Genomic DNA, 23,328 nt, shown 5'->3' with positions numbered 1-23,328 from the left:
ACTGTACTCTTCGCGACCTGGCTTTCCATTCTCAGGTATTGGTTCGGTATCTTGTCTGGCTAACTTTGCCGCTTCATTGCACGATCCAAACTGTCTTAAAACAGACATTTGTGGTTCTGCATGTGTTTGTGGTGCCGTTTGTTCATCAAGAATTTCGAAACATGTTTGTTGTGGCGCAGGCTGTCTGATTTCACGTATGTTATTTTCCGCCTGTGATTGGAATCGAAAATGCATGATATCTTCGTTAATTGCTTGTTTTTCCGGTGCTGTTACAGATACGGATGTGGTTGCAGACTCAGTGCTTGTTCGATCTTGTTCACTACGCTCTTAAACGGTTTGCAACAACTCTGTTCGCAATTTCTGAAATTGTTGCTTCCTTTGCCCTTCTATTTTGACTATGCGGTTATCATATCTTTTCAGCTCTGCTTTTGTGATACGTTTGTGTAACATACTGTTTTCAACAATTTCACGCGCTGTACCTGCTGCTTGTCTAGTAATTACGTTTATCTGTTTCTCTAGTTTCTTGACTTCTCCCTGGGTGTTGTTACGTAATGTTTTTATCTCGTCCTGAATGTAATTACACAATGTTTGTACGTCCGCTTGTACCTTGTCAGTGTCTGTTCTCAATTGATTGTGACTTGTTATTAAGTTTCCTATCACTTCTCGAGATTCTTTTGCCTCCTCTTCAATATGACTTAGGTGTAACTCGTTTTTTTTTTTTTTTGTTCTCTAATCTCACGCATTTCTCTCGTGGTTTCTGCAATTTGTTTCGTCGTTTCTGCACTCTGAATTTTAATTTGGTTTGCAATTTCTTTATTTTGACTTGTCATGGTTTCCGTCATTAATTGTAATAATTCTGCCAGATTGGTGGTTCTATTTTCTTCCGACGTCCTATGCTCTGTGGTTTCGCCCAAGAGCTGGTTCGCAACGGATTGCATTGAACTGTGCGGTGACATGTTTCTACTCGAATTCCTTGTACTCTGAGGTGAGGGAGCTCTGATTACTTGTACTATGGGTTCTACATATTCAAGACACAAGTTAGAATCCTCATCGGCTGTCTCTCCACTTTCCTGCTCCTCTGTCGTATGCTGACCTAGGTTTTCTGTGCCTTGGCGTACATTATCCTCGTTATCGTGCGTTATATGTCCTATTTCTCGCGATACTGCATCGTCTGTTGTACTGTCCTCAATTCTCTGTCCATTTTCATGCTGGGTCTCTACCTCAATTCGGTCAAGGTCTCGATCTGCCATTGCTAATCTTTCCGAATCCCTTGTTTTCTGTTTTAAAAGCAATTCACGTGCCCTACTTCGCGTCAACATGCGCTCATACGATCTCACACGTTTCATAAACTTTTTGCACACACGACTTGACAATCCATTCGCTTACTTGTTGGATAAGAACCAACTTGTTAACGATGTATCCGACACCTGTGCGCTTGCATTGGAGAGAAAACTTTATTCTAACAATATTAAAATTCATAACTTAATTATGCTATTGTCTCTGCTATAATGTCTCACGTTCTATTGAATACTTTCTTACTACCTATCGTTGCAGCTACTGTTTTCGACTATTTATAACTTTAGGAAAAAATTTTTTACTACGAAAATTTTTCAACAGGATATTTTTCTGACCTAGTTCGGCATGTGGTCGCCCTTCAATCATGGTATTTTACCATCCTGGCAGGGCCGCCATTCTCTAACATTCTGCGTGGTGTCTGTTTGTTCTAAGTCGTGTCTCCCTACCACTTCCACGCAACGACGCTCTGAGCGTGTCTTTTAGGGGATTGACTAATTTGAACCTGGGACCTGTTGCTGGTAAGGAGACGCCAGACCACACATTACATGTAGAGTTCAGTGAGACTAGCGATGATATAACCAAATACTTAATGACTTCAGCGTCAGCTCCACTGAACTCCCTGTAAAAGAATCTTAATACTAACTAAATTTAGTGGAAGGGGTTCAAGGCTTTACTATTTTTAGTTAGCTGGTAAAATAACGTCGAAAAAGCAGTTAAGTTTACCACTGGAAATTTTATTCTACTCACAAAACATTTTTTTTATAAATTGCACTATTGATAAAAGGAAATATTTTAATACACGATGATAAAAACCAACTGCATTCAACAAAAATGTGAACGAATATTCCCTGAGTGGATTTCCAAGTTCTACAATGGATCGAAGGATGACCTATGCCATATCACATCTACAATCTAGCTTTAAATTAATTTTCACAAAAGAGAAAACTATCAAAATGGTCTGCAGTGCCCCTCAATTATCTTTAATTACTTATCTAACTTGTCGTAAATTACAGTGGCTGATGTGTCTTCTCAATAATTATATAACAGAGAAATCATCGCCTTTCAGACTTTTACTTCAAGTGGCAAATGTGAATACCATGAGATTTAATTGACGATCGACACTAGTATTACGTAAAAAGGGGATGTAACAGATGAGACTTCTGCAGTACTGATCGTAAGATCGTAAGATCTATACTGTTCTTATGGAGGGCTCTAGCTTTTAACATGGGCTGTGGGGGGGGGGGTGGTCCTGGTGGTTAGCTGGCGACGTGGGTGTCCGTCCCTTATCGTAGGGCCTTCTAGCTTAACACGGCTCTGCTCTCGGCTTCTCGTTTCTCCCCTCGGAACTGCATCTGTCTTACGGTGGGAAGGTATGACATGCATTTAGGCATTCTTGTGTTAGTCTGTGGTATTCCATTTGCTCACTCGTTACTCGTATTACTTTGGTTAATTTAATGTCACGATTTATTCGGAGCTATATGACATACTACTGGATTTGCTTATCATGTCAGGGTTTTCATGGAAGGTGTTGGATTTGCCTGACACCTTACAGAGTTCAAGGCTTGAGTACTGAAACCATGTTCTAATGTAAGTATGTTGCAGCAGTTATTTAGAGATCAAGAGACTTGCACTGATCAGACTGGCTTTGAGAATGTATCAGATCAGTATTCGGACTTAAGGACATAAAACAGCAATGGCCTCCCACTGTACATGACACATGATTAAAAAAAGTCTCTTTTTAAACGACACAAGTATTTTTCTTTTAAAGACGTAGAGTGTATTATAAACTGTTTAGCTTAGTTGGTAACATCAGTAATTACACTCCTGGAAATTGAAATAAGAACACCGTGAATTCATTGTCCCAGGAATGGGAAACTTTATTGACACATTCCTGGGGTCAGATACATCACATGATCACACTGACAGAACCACAGGCACATAGACACAGGCAACAGAGCATGCACAATGTCGGCACTAGTACAGTGTATATCCACCTTTCGCAGCAATGCAGGCTGCTATTCTCCCATGGAGACGATCGTAGAGATGCTGGATGTAGTCCTGTGGAACGGCTTGCCATGCCATTTCCACCTGGCGCCTCAGTTGGACCAGCGTTTGTGCTGGACGTGCAGACCGCGTGAGACGACGCTTCATCCAGTCCCAAACATGCTCAATGGGGGACAGATCCGGAGATCTTGCTGGCCAGGGTAGTTGACTTACACCTTCTAGAGCACGTTGGGTGGCACGGGATACATGCGGACGTGCATTGACCTGTTGGAACAGCAAGTTCCCTTGCCGGTCTAGGAATGGTAGAACGATGGGTTCGATGACGGTTTGGATGTACCGTGCACTATTCAGTGTCCCCTCGACGATCACCAGTGGTGTACGGCCAGTGTAGGAGATCGCTCCCCACACCATGATGCCGGGTGTTGGCCCTGTGTGCCTCGGTCGTATGCAGTCCTGATTGTGGCGCTCACCTGCACGGCGCCAAACACGCATACGACCATCATTGGCACCAAGGCAGAAGCGAATCTCATCGCTGAAGACGACACGTCTCCATTCGTCCCTCCATTCACGCCTGTCGCGACACCACTGGAGGCGGGCTGCACGATGTTGGGGCGTGAGCGGAAGACGGCCTAACGGTGGGCGGGACCGTAGCCTAGCTTCATGGAGACGGTTGCGAATGGTCCTCGCCGATACCCCAGGAGCAACAGTGTCCCTAATTTGCTGGGAAGTGGCGGTGCGGTCCCCTACGGCACTGCGTAGGATCCTACGGTCTTGGCGTGCATCCGTGCGTCGCTGCGGTCCGGTCCCAGGTCGACGGGCACGTGCACCTTCCGCCGACCACTGGCGACAACATCGATGTACTGTGGAGACCTCACGCCCCACGTGTTGAGCAATTCGGCGGTACGTCCACCCGGCCTCCCGCATGCCCACTATACGTCCTCGCTCAAAGTCCGTCAACTGCACATACGGTTCACGTCCACGCTGTCGCGGCATGCTACCAGTGTTAAAGACTGCGATGGAGCTCCGTATGCCACGGCAAACTGGCTGACACTGACGGCGGCGGTGCACAAATGCTGCGCAGCTAGCGCCATTCGACGGCCAACACCGCGGTTCCTGGTGTGTCCGCTGTGCCGTGCGTGTGATCATTGCTTGTACAGCCCTCTCGCAGTGTCCGGAGCAAGTATGGTGGGTCCGACACACCGGTGTCAATGTGTTCTTTTTTCCATTTCCAGGAGTGTAGTTTTACTAGAAATGATTAATGCTTAACTGCAACGAAATGCAGTGCAGACGAAAAACATTTTTGGAATTATGATGTTCAGTTTCTTGTGTAGAAATTGAGGGCTGTTATCTAACTATATGAATTAACTTTATCTTTATAATGAAAAGCGAAGTCTGGTTTACCTTGCTTACTTTGAGTCTGATGCACTGGTAGGTGTTATATTTTGGGACAGCTCTGTGCGCTCAACAAGGACGCTTTCATCATAGAAACGAGTGGTCCCCGGTGTGAGTTCGAGAAATGTAATAGAATCGTTCCTGAATATAATATATATAAAAGACGTGGTAGAAAAATGTCAGAAGCTCACTAAGACTATTCACAGATGATACAGTTGCCTGTGACTGAGGTCACCAGACTTTTTTCACAGGGGGCCAGAGAACTGACAGAATAACAAGCGTGGACCGCAACATCTTTCTGTACAGTACTTGCAAGACAGGTTGAAAGCACTGGAAAAAAAACAAAAACTAAGTTCAGCATTCACTGTTAATTAAGGGTGAGTTACATGCAATGCACAATAAACAAGGATGACCAACAAACTTCGTTACTAAAAAGTTATCAGAGACGACGTAAGCAAAACGATAGTTTCATCAGAGCTAGTGTGCACATATCCGAGTGTCACACATCAAGCAGCATTAAACATTTGGGAAATACGTGAAACTGGCGTATGGCTTTCAAGATATCATCGGTGTTTGGTTTAGTATTGTTGCAACCAGTTTAGAGAACTGCTTTCAGGTGTTCACCAGTCAAACTCGTTGGATGTACTGACTTCACATACTCCATTTTTTTTAAATGTTCTCACAAAGACATAAGTTGTTCCAAACACTGACGCCATAGCAGCGCCAAATTTTTATGGTTGAAGCTTAACATCAGGTAATCAGTAGTAAAATTTAACATATTTACCATCTCTGTACTTCTCTTTCAACAAACCATTTCCTTGCAAATCAATGAGCTCCAGCCATTGTTCCAATTACAAATCATCAAAATTACGATCAAACTGATTCTGAAACAGAAGAATGTCACTTTGAATCCGTTAAGATCTGGAAATGTCTCCAAAAATGTTTCTTCAGGTAACGATTTTTTTCGCAAAATCAAGTTTGATATCTTTGGTGAGTGAAAAAGTGAAACGTTTTCTCCTTCCATTTGTGCTTCAAACAATGAAAGCTTTGTTCGAAAACCGTTTATGATTTCGTAGAGATTCCAGACGAAGTCATCCTGTCCCGAAATTTAAAGTGTAGTTTATGTGGAATGTGATGCCGACCGAAATAATTACAACTTTTACTTGGAAGGAGGATTCATAAATAGAACAGGTGACCTTTTGAACCATTCATAAGACAAAATTTCATTGGAGCAATAAATCTTGAAAACATTCGAAATGACACGTGCATTCTCTGTAACCAATGGTCAGATGGTTCATTCACCAGTTCTATGCCTAGTGCAACATTTCTGCTTCTTTTTATGTTCCTGAGCCAAAAAACAGCACATCAGTGTTCCGAGAAGAAGACAGTAGGATTGGTTGGAATACTCTGATTTATACTTATTAGATGGAAGTTTTTAGGAGGTGGGACATCACCACACTTGACTGGGATGGCCACATTTTTCCCTGGTTTTGGTTGCAGTACAGTGAGACGCTAAGTGTAATTTTCTGATGGCAGTTGTTACTTAAAGCACGTGAAACATTCGTAAAACAGAGGTACTCTGTCTTTCGACACGCCAGATTCTGTTTTGGTTGCGATGCTTCGGTTTTAGATTTCCGTAACGTAATTTTGATGTTAAACTTTAGTCAGGAACTTGGGGGAGGGGAGAGGGAGTTTCGTATTATAGTTGGTCATTCCCTTGCATAACTAGTGACAATTTTTGATTATCCCTATCCATTGAGATAACTGGGCCAAAAAATATCGTTTATTAATTGCGTTGTGCACAGATTAATTTGCAGTGCATCATTTGGCAGAGATCTACATAGACAAATGACTAGCATCATTAATCTGTCTTTAGCAGAGTGAGGGTTTCCATAATTTTGCGATCCTACCAATGATTTGGGATATTTCTGCGATCTTTCACGAAGTACTTAGGCTAGAAACGTTCAACCGATCACAAAGTTCGTAGCCAGTAATTATTTTTCATTGAAAAGTCTTTGAAATACATTACAATCACGGTATTATAATTCTAGGTCAAGTTTCAGGTACCAATATTTAATATACGTATTTTCTCACATCATATCTCTTGTTCTACGTATTTTTTTCCACATCCTGTTGAATAATGGCATCTATAACAGCGTTGTAACTTTGGGACAGGTTTTTATATGTGTGTCAGGCACATTTAGATTTGGCAGTTTCATTGTGATAGGTTTTCTTAAATATTCTTGAATAGTTTGTGATTTGACTGAGAAAAAAAAACTGAATGGGGTTAACAAGGGATTAGTCTAACGATAATCAACCAACAAGCATGCGACAAAGTCAGGATTTGGAAGAGGCAGATACAGGGGAAGAACAGGTAACTTTCCCCATGGAACAGGCAGCTCAGAGTGCATCCGAAAATAGAATAGTGAGGGAAGAAAGCGTTGGATTAGGAGGCGCTGTGGATAATGACAATGGGAAAGAGGTAGCGTTCGTTTTACGACTATTTGACGCTACAGTCAAAACCTGTATTTATGCGATGGAGCGGGATGGTAGAGCGAACACACCACCACAGGCTTGCAGCTCCGGGTAGAAGAGACGAACGGAAAAGAACAAGTTTTACTATACCAGGATTCTTGAGGAAAATGGTTGAGAGGAACACTTAGGTTAGGGAAGAGTATCCCAAGAAATTGCAAAATTTACAAGAGGTTAGGAAAGGAACGATGGAAAAGGTAAAAAAAGGGATGGCCAGAAGCAATGACACAAGCAGAGAAGGCTAGTAGGGAAACCAAAGAAATTAGGAAAACAGAAGAGGTTAGGAAGCCGGGAATTGAAGCCTAATGGATGGGAGCAGAAACTAAGGCAAGTTTAGAAGAAATAAGGAAGAGAGCCAGAAGTAGCGAACGCAGATACAAAAGCAATGAGGGAAAAACGGAACTGTGTACTACTCCGCCTCAATAACCAAGCATGATTTACATTGTTTCGGATATAACCCTGGGCTATCAGCACTTGAATATAGGCTCTACAGCACAACTGAAATATTATGTGTAGATGTATATGTATATGTCAGAACGGATTCCCTAGTTCTTAAGAAACGCTAATGCATATGCGTGAATTCCGAGACGTGAGATAACAGTGTACGGAAGCATTCACGGATAGCCGGTGTGTTACAAAAAAATTTAGTTAAACGCAAGTATCTTCCTGATGATATGATCTCGAACTGGATGTAATTAATTGCGTTGCTATACAAAACTTAAACAACTTTAAAGATCTTGGGTATGAGTAAAACTCTTCAGCTGTACTTAGTCCTTAGTAAGTGGGTCACTACCAGATTCATGGGACTAAAAGCCACATCTTCAGGTGAACATCTTTCTTTCTTTCTTGGGGCCTTCGTCCCGCGTCATGCAGGGTAGGACGTGTTACTATCGATTTGGCAGTGTTAGTTGCAGAGGGTGGCCAGACGCCTTTCCTGCTCCCACCATGAACCCACTGCGACAGAATGAGCCTACCTCAGCTGTCTGCATCTAGTGTAAGCCATGGAATTGTGCAAACATTTTCAAATGTCTGCTAGTCATGTAATTGAGGCGGAACGTGGGGACCAGCCCAGTATTAACCTAGTGGGATGTGGAAAACCGCTTAAAATTCACATCCAGGCTGGCCAGCATACCGGCCCTCGTCGTTAATCCGCCGGGCGGATACCATCCGGGGCCGACGAGCTTACCCGAGTCCAAGAAGCAGTGCATTAGCGCTCTCGGCTATCCTGGCGGGTCTTCATGTGAACATTTGTATAACAATAAATCCAGAAGGAGTAACACCCGGGGATATACACTGGCATGGTAATTTTTTTTCAGATTTTTTAAAACAGTTGAAAAACCGTTGAAATCTTTAACATGAGTATATTAAAATGTTAGTTCTTAGATATCTAAAATATTAGAGCTGAAAAGCTCAGAACTTCTTTGTCCTCTCTCGCCATTCGTGTATCCCCCCGAAACGTATCATCAGTGCACGCATGAGCCATCGACAGTCAAACTGTTTACTTTATTGCCCGCGGAATGATACAAACACGGCCCTTTCCTGATGCTCCCGCGGCAAAATCGATCGGGACGCACAAAACACACTTTATTAATACATGTATACGACAGACAATTTACAACTTTGAAGTGGAGACAACCTAGTAGGTGGGCTCAAATGGCTGTGAGCACTATGGGAATTAACTTCTGAGGTCATCAGTCCTCTAGAACTTAGAACTACTTAAATCTAACTAACCTAAGGACATCACACACATCCACGCCCGAGGCAGGATTCGAATCTGCGACCGTAGCGGTCGCGCGGTTCCAGACTATAGAGCCTAGAACCGCACGGCCACCCCTGCCGGCGGTAAATTTATTACATAGCAATTTAATCCAATGAAAATGACGCTCTTTCGTTCTGTCAGTTGCATACTGTACCAGATACTACATGATCAGGAAAGGCAAGTTTTTTTCAGTTGCGATCATAAAATCTAGCTTTTTTCATTTTCGTGTATTTTTGTCTGTAAGAAATCTGTCTATAATACACGAATGATTCAAGTACACACATTAAAAGAAGAGTTGCTTCACCCCAGTTCCCAGAATTACTTAAGACAGACGTTGACTGTGGATATTATATCACAGACACAGTCCCTTTGACTGTTCAGAGACGTCACAAAACTCGCCCAAAGATGTACACAACCGTGCATGAGTAGCGCCTATTAGACGGAGTGGGTCCGACAACCGATCAGTTCCAGTCATTCCACCAAAAGGAGGTAGGCAGCTCCTGTTGTCTGTAGTTCAGCCATGCCTAGACGCTCAACAGCGCGGTTCGATCGCGTCAGCATTGTCACTTTGAGCCAGTAAGGGCTCTCAACAAGGGAAGTTTCCAGGCGTCTCGGGGTGAACCAAAGCGATGTTGTTCGGACATGAAGCAGATACAGAGAGACAGGAACAGTCGGTGACATGTCTCGCTCAGGCCGCCCAAGGGCTACTACTACAGTGGATGACCCCTACCTACGGGTTATGGCTCGGAGGGAACCTGCCAGCAACGCCACTATTTTGAGTAATCCGTTTCGTGCAGCCACTAGACGTCGTGTTACGACTCAAACTGTGCGCAATAGGCTGCATGATGCGCAACATAACAGCAGACGTCCATGGCGGGGTCCATCTTTGCAACCATGACACCATGCAGCGCGGTACAAAAGGGCCCAACAACATGCCGTATGGACTGCTCAGGATTGGCATCACGTTCTCTTCAGTGACGAGTGTCGCATATTCCTTCACCCAGACATGTCGTCGGAGACATGTTTGGAGGCAACCCGGTCAGGCTGAACGCCTTAGACACACTGTACAGCGAGTGCACGAAGGTGGAGGTTCCCTTCTCTTTTGAGGTGGCACTATGTGGGGCTGATGTACGCCCCTGGTGATCATGGAAGGCGCCGTAAGGGCTGTACGATACGTGAATTCCATCCTCCGACCGATAACGCAACCATATCGGCAGCATATTGGCGAGGCATTCGTCTTCATGGCCAACAATTCGCGTTCCTGTCATGCACATCATGTGAATGACTTCCTCCAGGATAAGGACGTCTCTCGACTAGAGTGGCCAGCGTGTTCTCCAGACATGAACACTATCGAACATGTCCGGGATAGATTGAAAATGGTTTTTTATGGACGACATAACCGACCAAGCACTCTAAGGGATCTTCGCTGAATCGCCGTTAAGGGGTGGGATAATGAGGACCAAGCGTGCCTTGATGAACTTGTAGATAGTATGCCACGACGAATACTGGCATGCATCAACGCAAGAGGACGCACTACTGGGAATTAGAGTTGCCAGAGTGTAAAGCAATCTGGATCACCACCTCTGTAGGTCTCGTTGTATGGTAGTACAACATGCCGTGTGTAGTCTTCATGAGCAATAAAAATGGCGCAAATGATGTCTACGTTGATCTCTGCTCCAATTTTCCGCACAGGTTCCGGAACTCTCGGAACGGAGGTGATGCAAAACTTTTTTTGATGTGTATAGAATACATGAAACTATGCTCCTTAATTAATTTCTTTTAAGGATAACAGTTTTCTCTTTTCGCAACTAGACAGTCGTAACCTTACTAAATTTTCCCAAATAATATGTTCTTAAGACCTTTCGTGTTTGTTTCATATATAGATTGCAGAATGGAATGCCATTTAGAAAATAATTTTTTTTCTTTGGATCATTTGTTACGTCACGTTTGATCAACTCCACCCACAGCTGTCAACCGTCAAATTTGTTCTCACCTTTCATTTAACAAATCTATAATTCCTCTGTGAGTATCCAGCCAGTCCATACCCGAAAGTAGTGGTAGATCAGTGGAAGCTACTACAAGAGTAGATTGTTCCAACGTTATACCAGAAATAACAGTCGTTAACAGCACTTCCGCTTCTAGTTTTTTCCCTTTTGCGTCAGTTCAGCAACTACTTGAAACACCACTCACAAGAAATGATTGGAACTTCTATCTACATTTATTTGGTTTCCAAACTTTCTTTGATAATAAACTAACTTGACTTCCTGTGTTTAACATAAAATCAAGACACGCTTTCCAACTACTCGACTCATTACTAACGTTGACACACTCTTCTGAGGTTTCACCTTTCCTAACAATTCTCCAAAGGTTGATGACCTCGATATGTTGAGAATATTTTTTTATATTCTGTAGCATTAAAGTGTCAACAACTCGGCATTGTAATAGCTTGATCACTATCCATGACGTCTTATATTACTACTCCATAGTGAGATCGGCTGTTTCTTCTATTACCACTTTGACCAGGATTACCGTAATTTCCACAAGCTCCATTATAATTATTCCGATTACAATGACCTTTATTTTGTGGGTGCTTGTTATTTCTATTTAACTCGTTCCATCGCCAACAGTTCCTCCTCTCTCGCCTACTAAATCGGTTATCCCTAGATTTATTACAACTCTCATTAACCTTGCCATAGTAAAATAACTGATGATGGTCGAAGTAGAGAGGATATAAAATGTAGACTGGCAATGGCAAGGAAAGCGTTTCTGAAGAAAAGAAATTTGTTAACATCGAGTATAGATTTGTCAGGAAGTCGTTTCTGAAAGTATTTGTATGGAGTGTAGCCATGTATGGAAGTGAAACATGGACGATAAATAGTTTGGACAAGAAGAGAATAGAAGCTTTCGAAATGTGATGCTACGCAAGAATTCTGAAGATTAGATGGGTAGATCACATAACTAATGAGGAGGTATTGAATAGAATTGGGGAGAAGAGGAGTTTGTGGCACAACGTGACAAGAAGAAGGGACCGGTTGGTAGGACATGTTCTGAGGCATCAAGGGATCACAAATTTAGCATTGGAGGGCAGCGTGAAGGGTAAAAGTCGTAGAGGGAGACCAAGAGATGAATACACTAAGCAGATTGAGAAGGATATAGGTTGCAGTAAGTACTGGGAGATCAAGAAGCTTGCACAGGATAGAGTAGCATGGAGAGCTGCATCAAACCAATCTCAGGACTGAAGACAACGACAACAACAGTCCCGGTTATCGCTGTGGAATCTGTCATTACCGTTATCTGAACCTATGTGGTTACTATTAACGCCAACTCAACATGACATTTTAGTTCCAGTTTTGTCTTTGGCTTTATTTAAAACTGAGCTAATAATTCCTACAACGATTGCGTTTGGTACCATCTTGCACCAACTAACCATTCTGTCACTTTGCCTGACAATGTAATTATCAGTACTTCTATTAAATGCAGTTCATTTACAGGTTCATCCAAATACAAAACCTGATTTAAATGGTATACAAAAATAGTTTCTGTTTCCATCCCAGCTATAATTATATTTTTGCCACCCAAATATCCCAAGAGAGGGTTTCCTTCTTGCATTACCTCATCAATACTCCTCTTTAAATGCACAAGAAATATCCTTAGCAATGGCATGTCGACTCAAATTAGCATTTCCCACGGCAATGCGTCTTCCTCTAAATGAGTAACCATGAATAAAGTTCTCCGCAGATTTTCCCGGGAAGACGGTAAATCTCCTGGGAATGACTTATTTTCAATATAACAACGAGTTTTATGAACCAATTGATGGGGTGGCCGTGGGTAGCCCTCCAAGCCCTGCTATTGCTAATCGATTTATGGTATTTTTCGAACAACAGGTGCTGCAGTCGGCCGAAGAAAGCCCTTTGAAATGGTATCGATACGTGGATGACACGTTTGTGATATGGAATCAAGCTGAAGAGGAACTAAGTGATTTTTTGGTGCTCATAAACAGTTTCAATCCAAAGATTCAATTCACCATGAAGAAAGAGAGTAATGGACAACTAAATTTTTTGGATGTATTGGTTATTAAAAGGGCAGATGGGATTTTAGGGCACAAGGTATATAGGAAAGACACACACACCGATCGCTACCAACATAAGAATTAGAATCATCATCCTAGGCAGAAGAGAGGAGTCATAAAAACTTTAGTGGACAGAGCTAATAACATCTGTGATCCAATTTACTTGCAAGATGAATTAAGTCATTTGCAAACAGCTTTCAAGAGAAATGGGTACACTGACAAGGAAATAGATCGAGCACTCCACCCTAGAAGAAAAGTGTCCGAAAATACACGACAGCAACATCCGTCGGCTGGAAAAGTTTTTTCTTCCATTTATTCATAACATCACGGACCGTATTGGTAAAGTTTTGGCCAAGTTTGAAGTAGAGACAATCTTTCGATCTACCAAGAAAGTTAGTGAAAGTTTAAGATCGGTGAAAGACGCATGACACCCCTTAGCTACCCCAGGTGTGTGTAAAATTACGTGTAGCTGTGGCATGGTTTATACTGGAACAACTAAAAGGAGTGTTAATACCCGCCTAACGGAACGCAAAAGGAACTGTAGATTGGCACAGATTGACAAATCAGCTGTAGCGGAACACGTTTTCAAAGACGGTGATCACGAAATAAAATTTAGTGATACAAACGTGATAGCTAGGACGTCACATTATTATACTCACATGTATAGAGAAGCTATAGAGATCTACAAGCACGGAAATAATTTTAATAGAAAAGAAGAAGGATTAAAACTAGACAAGATGTGGCAGTCAACTTTGTACCAACGAAGTGACAATCTAGTCTAGCCAGAGATAGTTTATAAAGTCGAAAGCACGTGACGAGTGGTGGCGCCATCTAAGCGCTGTATATAAGCGAGACCACCAGCGCCCAGCAGCCAGTCGCTGACTCACCTCAGAAGATGTTGCCCGCAGTAGGCAACGAAACGTCAGGAAGGAGAAGAAGTTTTATATATGGACCACGGCAATTCAGCCCGGAAGTTTTAATAAATAGAGACGCCGGCCGTGAAAGCTTACATGTTATGATTCTACTGGGAATGATTTCAGATAAATAACAGAGTGCACTAATCCTCGAGGCTTAAACATAGAGAAGTGACTACTCTCATTTCTTATGCCCAGTTTTAACTCACATGTGCAGTAGTGGCCAATGATCTGTGCACCACTAAATTCCCACCACTACTGTCATCTGAACTACAAATTTTACAACATGGTGTTGACATTACATTATCTGTGATTCTTGAGTTTCTCCCGGCGTATATGTTAATCAATATATCCACGGGTGTGCTGCCGGTCTATAGTGTCCAACGGGCACAATATTTCGGCGATCATACATGTCGCCATCATCAGGTGAACTGACGGACTGAGCTCCTGTGAACGTGCCGGCACAGAGATCCGTACGCTATGGCTGCTCAGAGGGAACTGGGTTCGGTCGCGGCGGCGGCCGATTTAAATACCCTCCGCCCGCGGCGCGCTCCCTCCGCCGTCCGCGCCCCGCGCCACGGTCGAGCGGTGGAACAGATTGCGACGGCGTCTGAGCTGACGTCGGTGTGATGGCTCTGTCCGCCGTGGTCGTCACAACTATACGTTTGCTTGATTTACGCTTGATTAACCCAATCGCTGGTTCCCAAGCCTTGCTAAGATTATAGCCACAGTCACGGTTTATGAGGTCGTCATTGGTGCGAATTTCGAAGGTCTCTCTAACAACGCTGTCCCAGTATCTCGACGTCTGTACCAGAATCCTCGTGCGGTCATACTCCATGGCGTGATTTTCCGACAAACAATGTTCAGCGACCGCCGACTTGCTCGGATACATCAGTCGAGTGTGCCTCAGGTGTTCACGGCATCGATCCTCGACGGTACACATCGTCTGACCAATATACGACTTGCCACATTGACACGGAATCTGGTACACGCCGGCCTTCCTCAAACCGAGGTAATCTTTGGCGCTCCCCACCAGTGCACGAGATTTATTCGGAGGACAAAACACAGTTCCGACCCGGTGTTTCTTCAGAATGCGGGCGATTTTCCCCAAGAATGCGCCTGTGTATGGAATAAATGCAGTGCCTACGTCCTCCCTCGTGACTTCATCCATCTCAACAGGTTGTGCTGCAGTGGTTGGGCGGAGAGCACGTTGAATCTGCCACTCTGAGTACACATTTTTTCGAAATACAGTTCTCAGATGTTCCAATTCCTGGGGTAGACTCTCTGCGTCGGAGATAGTGCGCGCCCTATGTACTAGAGTTTTAAGTACCCCATTCCTCTGTGAAGGGTGGTGGCAGCTGTCTGCGTGCAAATACAGATCAGTGTGCGTTGTCTTCCGATACACCCCATGACCTAGGGTGCCGTCAGCCCTTCTCTTGACCAAGACGTCAAGGAAAGGTAATTTACCCTTCGTTTCAATCTCCATAGTGACTATGGATACTTTGATTACATTATCTCTTTGATTACTTTCATGATTTCAAGAAACTTTACCTCCTCTTTCTGTACAGCTAACCGCAGACAAAGGTATTTGTACCTTCCTTACTTTCTCCACTACCATTTCTATGTTTCGCCTACTTTATAATCTACAGTTTTAACAAAATCCTATATCTCTTTCTTAGTTTGATCATTATTCCACGTATTAAATCTGTTACATCTTGTAATAATACGCTAGTTGACTGTGCCTTAGACACCTTGATGTTCACAGAAGCATCAGGAAGTGTCGATAGCTCCATGAAGATTTCTCTGCATCTACTACATTCTTGTTAACTTCCCCATATTGTAATTGCAATTTATTTATTTCGCTCTTTACAGAATTCTCTCCCCTATTCAATTCTTTCATACTCTTTTTAAGTTCCTTCTTATCCTCCTTTACATCTTCCAGCCCTTATTCAAATATTGCTTCCGCTTGATTTTGTCCCTTTTTAACAATTTGCTTTGTTTTCTTTCTGTCTTTGTTTTATAAATCGTTCAAAGGAAGCTTTAAGAGTTATTAGTACAACTGCGTCCAAGGCAGATAAGCTGGAAAACCTCGAAGAGCCACTGCAAATGCATAAGTCTCATTAATAGACCTGCGCTCGAGTGTTGGCTGACTGCGTTGTGCAGTGTGTCGGTTATGGTTGAGTTCATAGCCCTACGATGCACTGGATCAAACTCTGGTGACCAACAGAGTGGAGAACCATCCCAAATGGTCATGCAAATCAATTTAAAACATACGTTATTTAGCACAATGGAAACTTCCTACTTACGATAACCCAAAACAGCATGAAACGCTCGGGTAACACACCACTCATGTAGATATATTAATGGAAGGAGGGATCTTCTAGCTATGAATGGAAATAAATAGGCACTATAACCATCAGATTTTTTGTCTCCAAACGTCGGCTCTGATATACTAAAAGAACCACTGAAAAACAGACAAGGGATTACAGCTACTAAGTATAAACTTGGCAGAGGTGGATGAGGCAGATGAAACACGCCTAGGTTAATAATTCACAGTTACAATCGCAGTCCGTGTAAGTTGTTAGCCGAAAGTAGTAGGAACACGGAGAGATAGGAGGGAACACCATTGATATAGCCAAGATATGCATCAAGTTGGATATGTTACTTTAAAATCAGGTTCTCCACTACTGGAAGGAGTGAGTTAACTTCATGTTTAAACAGGAACTGCGGATGCAAAACACACTCATCTTATCAAGCGCAAGGAGTACGAATAAATCAGACGGCGGCAACGGCAGCTCAAGTTTGATTGAGCCATCTTTTGTACTTAATACTCAAGTACAGACATCCTTCTAGTGGCAGCAAGTCTCATCTTATCAGTCATCTCTCATGTATTAGTAACAGGTCTTTACAATCGCCTTACACGATGTACTTTTTTACCTTCCTAAAGCCCAAGACAAAATCTTTAATTTGCAAAAGCCTAAGATGTAATTTTCTCCTTCTTGCTGCTCTGGAACATTGTTGTTTTTCGTCAGAACCGAATCTCGCTAGCGAGTGTTGGCAAAGACTGCGAATGGTGAACAGTAAAACTCAAATGAAGATGTTGAGCAAATTGTTACTTTTGTAAATTTTTGTTATGTTGAACTAGGGAGCCACAAAATATCTCCCGCTACATCTCACAATTCGGGAATGGTCCTGTCAGATGTTGTGACACAGCGAAGAAGCGCGTCCTCTCCAGAAAATAGTAGCATGACCCAATCAGAAAGTTGGATTCCGAAACTTAAAACAAGACCTTTATTTCGACGTGTCACAACGAAAATTTACAGGGCCTCTTGAAAGTTATACGTGAATAGACATTTATCTTGCTGAAAACCTTCTGCAAGGAATTCAGTGTTTCTTTCGACAAATAAAAGGGCATCCTGTGTCCCGACTGGAGAGTGAACTGTGAGAAGAGAAAGGACGTGAATGCTGGGCTGGCTACCCAAGGTTAAGACTCTGGCTATTGCTCTGAATATTTCCATTTTCATTGTCCTCTGATCTGAATTCCTTCTTGGCGAGTTCAGCGTGGTACACATGCGCCGCTGGAGTAATGCGTTTGGTGGCCGCAAATGCTGGGAAAGTCAACATTGATGAAATCTTGTGCAAGGAGTTATTTGGCGGTCTAAGTTGCCCTATTCTTCTCTCTTTATTGTGGTACCTAAGGCAAAAGGCACAGTAATTCATGTGGTGGACTACTGCACGAAAAGTATAAAGACAGTTTTCAGATGATACCACTACCCGATGTACATACCTGTTTTGGATAGCTTCAGAAAGCAAAGACCTTTACAACTATAGACCTGAAAAAGGTTTATAAAATTCCTGTGCCTGAAGAACTGGAATCTTTAACAGCTTTTATCATCGACTGGAACCTCTGTGAATACAACAGGGCTTCATTTGGGCTGTCAGTAGGGGCTGCAGTGCTTTCCACAAGTTTAGGCAAGGTCTTTTCCAATCTTAAGTTTCGCATTGTTTATCACTAAATGGACGACCTGATAATTTTCAAAGAAAGTTTCGATTAACGTTTGGAATATATCAGGGAGGTAATAGAGCGTCTTTGCCAGGCAGGGTTCACTGCCAAACCATCGAAGGTGAAGTTGGTGCAAGGCGAAATTTCATTCTTGGGGCACTTAGTTCCCACTAATGGAGACAGGGTAGATCTGAGCGTTACTAAAGCTATTCATCCATTCCCATCCGCAAAGAATATGAGAGCAGTAGCATGATTTCTAGATGCGACTAACTTTTTTTCTGGAGAAAATGTATTTATAATTTTACTCGGCTGGTGGCGTCACTAAGTGATATCAGGAAAAAGGGTAGAGAATTCGAGTGGAATGTTTCGCAAGAGGTGGCATTGCTAAGTCTGAAAACTGCATTGGCCACTGGATCACTGTTGGCAATGCCTAATTTCAATAAGGAGTTGATCGTTCAAAGAGACACATCGGTGGCAGAGGTAGCGTGCATGCTTTTACAGGAGAATAATGGCATAAGGCGTCCTGTTGCTTACAGATCATAAACCCTTTCACCCTTTACATGAATTAAAGGCCTTGACTGTTTCATTAGTCACTGAAAAGTTGTATATCTGTTTGAACATCGCCCTTTCGTGTTAGAAACGAATAAAGAGACCCTTAGCTGGGTTTGGTTAGCCCAAGTGTACCGGACGTACTGGAAGGTGGGCAGTTAGAATGTTAGTCTTTGTGTAGAACGTTAACCGCATCTGAGAAAGTGACAACCATGTAGCCTATGACTGAAGAAGACATCCTTCTACTGACAGCAAGGCTTGTCTCATCAGTCTTCTCTCTTGTACTAGTAACAGGGTTTTACTCTACCAACGCCCAATACGACGTATTTGCTCTTCAAAAGCATAAAACGAAATCCTTATTCTGCAAAGGCTAAAGCGAAATGTCCTCTTTTTGGTCGCTTTGAAAACTTGCTGCTTTTCACCACAGCAGGAAATCGCTAGCCAATAGTGGCAAAGATTGCGAGGACCGACCAGTAAAATTCAAGCGAAGATGGTAAATGGTTTCCTGCTCTCATAGATTTTCGTTATGTTGAAGGAGGAAGGCAGAATATCTCTCCCAGTACGGTACTGGAAAGTCCTGTCAGATGTTCTACACATAAACGCATAGAAACCGCACTGGCTATCCATAATACAGGGTGATTCAAAAAGAATACCACAACTTTAGGAATTAAAAACTCTGCAACGACAAAAGTCAGAGCTAAGAACTATCTGTCGGCGAATTAAGGGAGCTATAAAGTTTCATTTAGCTGTACATTTGTCCGCCATTTCAGCCAATAAAGTTTTTGGTCCCTTTTTCTTCGAAGGTGCTACTGTAACTGGACTACAGTATCTGGAGATGTTAGAGAATTGGCTGTTCCCTCAGCTCGAACAAGAAGCACAACAATTCATATTTCACAGTGCCACATTGGCACTTATCTGTCCGTAACTACCTGAACGTCAACTACCCGAGGCGATGGATCGGCCGCCAGGCAGCCCGTGACAGAGCACGTCATCACTGGCCTCCAAGAAGCCCTGATCTTACCCCCTGCGATTTTTTCTTATGGGGGTACGTTAAGGATATGGTGTTTCGGCCACCTCTCCCAGCCACCATTGATGATTTGAAACGAGAAATAACAGCAGCTATCCAAACTGTTACGCCTGATATGCTACAGAGAGTGTGGAACGAGTTGGAGTATCGGGTTGATATTGCTCGTGTGTCTGGAGGGGGCCATATTGAACATCTCTGAACTTGTTTGTGAGTGAAAAAAAAAACTTTTTAAATACTCTTTGTAATGATGTATAACAGAAGGTTATATTATGTTTCTTTCATTAAATACACATTTTTAAAGTTGTGGTATTCTTTTTGAATCACCCTGTATAACAGTATGGTCCAACAGAAAGCTGGATTCCAAACCTTTAAACTGAACGTCATCCCGAGGTGTCGTAATAAAAACTCATACGACGTATCGAAACCCACATCTTTACTTTGCTGAAAGCCTTCTGTGAAGAATTCAGTGTTTCTTTCGACAGAAAAGAGGCTGTGTCCGGTCTGGCGAGTGGGCTGGGATACGAGAAATGACGCGAATGCCAGGCTGGCTACCTGAAGTTGCGACTATTGCTAGTGCTGTAAACACTTTTGTAGTGGCTCTGCACCTGTCTAGGGGCTTCATCACACATGTTTTCCGCATGGAATCTCACTGAGTGGAGCAGAACTGTTTTCATTGTCTCCAGACAGCGGTGGGAGTCCTGTGTGACTATCGTCATTGATGCGGCCCAGAAACCAGGGGTGCCATTTCTTTTTCGTAACAGAATCTCTTTGAATGCCATCTGCGGCACCCTTAAAGCTCAGCGGTACGTCGATGATATCTTACATCCCGTTTCCTTGTTCCTCATGGCAAGCCATCCTGGGCTTACATTTCTGTATGGTATTGCCTACCTGCACACTGCAGCATGTCTTCGTGCTTGCCAAACCCTACATTGGCCAGTACGTTTGCCAGATCTTTACCAGTTGAGAACTTTTGGACCATTGTGGGCAGGATCCCAGATCCAACTCGGAATGCTGGCGACCTAACCCTCCAGTTGGGCGGAATTTGGCACGATGTCCCTCAGGAGGACATCCAACAACTCTATCAGTCAGCGTGAAAGTGAATAACTGCGTAAGGGTCAGAGGTAGACCAAAGCGTTATTGACTTGCTCAATTTGTGAGGCTCTTTCTCTTGAATAAATATCAATTTTTTTCTGAAATTGTGATCATTTTCGTAATACCTCCTTGGTGAGTAGCTTTTTCTTGTCTTAGAGTGTAGTAGTTTCGATTTTAGTGCGAGACCACTCTTTATTACATTACTTTTCTGAACACTTTTGAAAAAGAGTGTGTAAGTAAATCGGACGTTACTTCTTTACGTTTTTCTTGTCACCATCCTTACGAAGAAGTTTAACAACTGTACATTTTAAGCTATCTGGAAAAAATGTCTGTGCCAGTGATTCATTACTTTTATCACTAAGGATGCAACTTACTGATTTGGAACAAGTTCCCAGGACTGTGTCTGAAGTTCCGTCAGCATCACACCAGCTTTTGCCTAATAGAACTTTTAGAATTATATTAATTTCGATGATGTTTTGCTGCTTTTAGCTGCCTATCGATTTCAGGAATGACGTTTTTAATATAGTCACTCGCTTCTTCAGCTTAAACATTCAATCCTATTTGTGTTGCTAATTTTAGATAATGATAGTCAAAAATACTTGCAATTTGTCAATTATCAGCTACAACTTTGTTATTTAGTTTAATTGTTATGATATCTTGTACACTGAATAGCTGTCCTGTCTCCCGGTTCACAATAACCCATACAATTTTAATCTTATTATCTGTGTACTTTATTTCTGTCACGACGTGCGTGCTTCTGGATATATTAATGACTTCCATTAAAACATACAGTATTTTCTATGGTTGTCAATAATGTATCTTGACTTACTCTATCTTTTATATCAGTTCCCATCTTTCTTTTTCATAAGATGTTAATTCCCTCAGAAAAGTAACTTCAATCATTGACTCCAATTTAACATCGAATAAATTGATATTAGCATCTCCTTCTAGATATTTCTTACACATTACCACCCCTGTTAACTTATTCTGAAAAGACTGTACTCTGATAATAGTAAAAGTTCCACCCCTTTGTGTGAACATGTCTCACAGTTGTAATGCTTCATGCTGAATATCTCCATTTTTTGTGCATCACAGTCAGATAGTCCATTAACAATTGGGTGCACATTAATTGTTTCAGTCTGAGCACTCTCTATAAAAATTTTGCCAGTGAACTACTCCTTTGTTGCACACGAGTTGGAAAGCAGGCTAATGAAATTAGACTGAAACACTCACATAATAATTCTAGTTCACTTTTCCTACCCGTGTCTTTTAAGAGATCTACATTGAAATCTGCACGAACTATTAGCTTTTCTTCCTGTCTGTCTATAATGCATCTAGATTTCTCATAAAGCTCATAGCTGAAAGCTTCACAGAATGCATCTGTAAACCATAAAATAGGAGAAGACGTATTCTGTAGTAGCAGCTCACAACCATATGCTTCTAGTTTCTGGTCAACACGAAGATTATTTATTTCAATATTTTTGACTTTGTATCAAATTTCTGCACATGTTGCAACTCCTCTTTTCTCCGTGTTAACAGAAAAATGATGCACGTCCATGATGCCTGCTATCTGACTTCTCCATCCCTGTGGTTACGTAGTGTTCAGAGAGGCACAGAATTCTTCACATCTTTTAAGCACACAAGAAGCTCATATATCTTGTAAATAGCCTTCTGATGTATGCTGTTTACTAATCCTCTAATGTTCTGATGAAACAACGTAATTAGGTTGTTCAGGAAACTGTTCTGCTCACATTTCTTTCAATACTGTCTGTCTGCAACCTAAATCTAACATAACGCAATTCGCTCAGCTTGCATTTATGTAGCTAAGAGCCGTATTAACCCTTGGTTGGTAAACGTAGCCAAACTCACACATTTTGTAAGAAATAGTCTACACTGGCTGTAGAATACGTTTTATTAAAAGTTACGACCGGTTGCTCGTCACTAGAAGACGCCAAAAAATTCTCTTACAGAGAATCCTTAACAATGGTGTTAAGAACAAAGGGGTAATGAAAAGTAATATTATAGAGCTGTGCTCGAAGGACACTAACAAAAGTTCTTCTTAGTAGGTCATCGCCGAAAGGTAACTGCCTTACAGCCGCTCCCCACCATTCGCTATTGTAAACAAATAGCGCGCTGAGAACGGTAGTCCTTATTTAAAACGAAGGGTATATCGGAATCAACAAAAATAAAATCAGTATAAAAACTAAGCGGACCAAGCCAAGCTGTAACCTAGTAACGAATGTAGACAGCTTCAGAGTGTGAAATCAGTAAACGAGAAGAGCCTTACTGCGCTACAAGCAGGAAGGTGGTTGGGCCTCTAGCGTTAAAAGGTTTTTTTTTTTGTTTTCATTTTTAACCAAATATAACATTGATGATGATAATTTATGGCAATGTTTGCCGACAAGATAAAGAATGCAACCTTATAACACTAGATTGCGTACTCACGGCAGTTCTCCTTGGCCGTTTTTTTTTTGGTACGACTTGGAAAGAGAGAAAAACTAATGAATGATCGACGATGCGTCGGTTCTCGATTGTGTTCAGGAGACGTACAGATTGATTTTGTGAAAATAGTTTCTCAAATGACCTCTTAACACGGATTGCTTTCACGCAATCAGACTCTTCAATGAAATTACCTAAGGGACCTATTTGAATAATAAAAAAAAATGCAAAACAGTGAAATTTTGTAAAAAA

The sequence above is a fragment of the Schistocerca americana genome, chromosome 7 (genome assembly GCF_021461395.2).
Source record: "Schistocerca americana isolate TAMUIC-IGC-003095 chromosome 7, iqSchAmer2.1, whole genome shotgun sequence".
Taxonomy (NCBI): domain Eukaryota; kingdom Metazoa; phylum Arthropoda; class Insecta; order Orthoptera; family Acrididae; genus Schistocerca; species Schistocerca americana.
This window is presented reverse-complemented; position numbering follows the sequence as displayed.